Below are 2,500 nucleotides of genomic sequence, written 5' to 3'. Positions count from 1 at the left end.
ATACTTGATAAGTCGCAGGTGTACCATTTCGATTTAATCACCTTTCACAAAATTTCTTGGACCTACACCTACCTATTATAGCTATCCTCTCACACCTTTTGTGCATCTTCTATTAGCTAATAAAGTGAAATTATTCAAATTTTTGATAAACAAAATTACCTAATATTAGGTAATGTGGAATACGCAAACACACACATATATATACTAGATGGGGGAGGCCCGTGGCAAGCACGGGCCCAATAGTCAAAATATTATGCTTGTAAAAATATTAATACTAATGAATCAAGGGTGATACCTTTTGCACAAGATGGATAATATCATATATTATATACTATTAGAAATATTTAGAATATGTACAACAGACATCAGTATGATGTCAACTTGAACGATCTGCAAATACTAACTAATGTAATACAACCAAAATAATTACCCTTACTTAGAAGAGTGATATAGCATATGTTTCAGTTTTGATATATAAGATTAGCATGTCATTGTTTATCATATGTAGAGGATACAAATTGTGCAACAAGCTAAGAAATGTCTACTTTATAGTTTATACTTAGATCCATATGTGACTATTTAACACGTGTTTGCTCTTTAGTTCCTCATTTCTCTTCATCTTCTTTCGAGTAGCCCATTTTGTATTCAAAAAAATTTATGGTGCTTCTCTCTCCTTCACTCTTTGCATGTATCATCTCTCTTCTTGTGTGCTTGAAGATTTTGGGGCGTGACACTTTCAAATGAAGTTGAGACGGTCCGCAACCCTATTGTCATTTCCTCTTAAACTATATATCTTTAATTTCGCTTATTTAAAGGAAAAGTTGAACAAGAAAATTTTAAAGCAAAACCTATCCCACATGCATAATGACATAAAATGTGAAAACTTCTTCATAAAATATTATGTGTGTAAAAATACAGATAATAACTCATTAAGGAAATGAATATTACCTAAATCATTTCCAAACATCATTAGTCTCCTATTGTATGATCATCCTCTCAATTCCACAATTGTAATTATGAATATGATAAACTATGGTGTTTTGGTATCGTCTGCCAGTCTGCTAATAAATCAGAAGTTGCAATTCAAACAATACAAAAATAACGGAAGAAATTTAGATGATACTAAAAGCATAACATCTATCTAAGAATAACTACTAAATACTAATACAACATCATCCAAAATAGAACACTATGGTTCCCTACAAATCTTAAAAGTTTGAAAAGGGTGTGAAATTGTACTTGAAGGCATGAAAATTAGAGAATCTAAAATCAATCATTTTCCAAAGCAGGTCTATTTGTAGAAGTTGATTGTTTTTCTCGGTCACTTGCCTCACTCAGCAACACAATTGTTTAAGCGAGTGAGGATCCAAAAGTTCTAATTGGCAAGTGCATGAAACGTTTTTGAATTAGAGAGGAGTCAAATAGTACTCCAGGAGGACGAACAGCTCATTCGCGTTTCAAAATTCCTATTGACATTGATGAGAATTTCACTTGCAATATTAGTAAACAGAGTTCATTAGCGACTCTAATTCAAGATTCAAAGTTAATTGTTTGGGATGAGCCTTCATCTTTTCCCTGTTGACACGTGTATTGTTATTTAGTTTGTAAGCAAACCACGTGCACTCCTGAACACGGCCACAAAAATTGTACTATGTGCTGGGATATTTTAGTCATTGAATAAAAGTTTTAATATTCCAGCCAAGTAGTATGTATGTAAAATTTCCTACCATTTATAAAAATTACAAAAATCTCCTCTTGGATACATCCCTCCCATTATGAATCATGTTCATATATAGTTATGTATCCCACAATACAGAAATGGATCCAACACAACAACATAGTAGAAACAAATGTATCCAACAATAGAGGAATGTATCTGACACAACAGAATCAGTAGAGATCAATGTATCCGACAATAGAGGAATGTATGACACAACAACGGAGTAGAGACCAATGTATTCGACAGTAGAGGAATATATCCGACGCAACTGAATCTTAAGTAATGTATCATTTGCAATGTATCGAACAATTGAGTAATGTATCTGAGAGCAATGAAAATTTCAAAATTATTGTAATTAAGAAGACTTTCGGAATAGGATGTAATTAGCACGGTATGAGATTTCTCTATTTTATACAAATTTTAAAGAACATTTTACCCATCAATTTTCTTTTCTCTTATTATTTTACTCCTATATTATATATTTATTACCCTTATTTAGAAGTGGCACTTCTAAAGGACTAACACAGCTTAAAATAATTGTACCTTGTGCTGAAAATGTGATGAGACAAATAAGGGCAGTTTTGGTATTGTGAGATAATTTCATAATTCATAATTCTATATCCTCATGTTCATTTTCTTAGTTTAATATTTCAGATGAGTTGAATTTTTCAGTTCAAATTTCAAGAAATTGTATCCCTAAATTATGTATTTTCACTTCAAAACTTCTAAATGCAACTTATAAGTATAAAGTATTAAATATTAATCAAAACTTAACATTGT

The sequence above is a fragment of the Solanum tuberosum genome, unplaced genomic scaffold (assembly GCF_000226075.1).
Source record: "Solanum tuberosum cultivar DM 1-3 516 R44 unplaced genomic scaffold, SolTub_3.0 scf00040, whole genome shotgun sequence".
Lineage (NCBI taxonomy): Eukaryota > Viridiplantae > Streptophyta > Magnoliopsida > Solanales > Solanaceae > Solanum > Solanum tuberosum.
Note: the sequence above shows the minus strand (reverse complement) of the source record.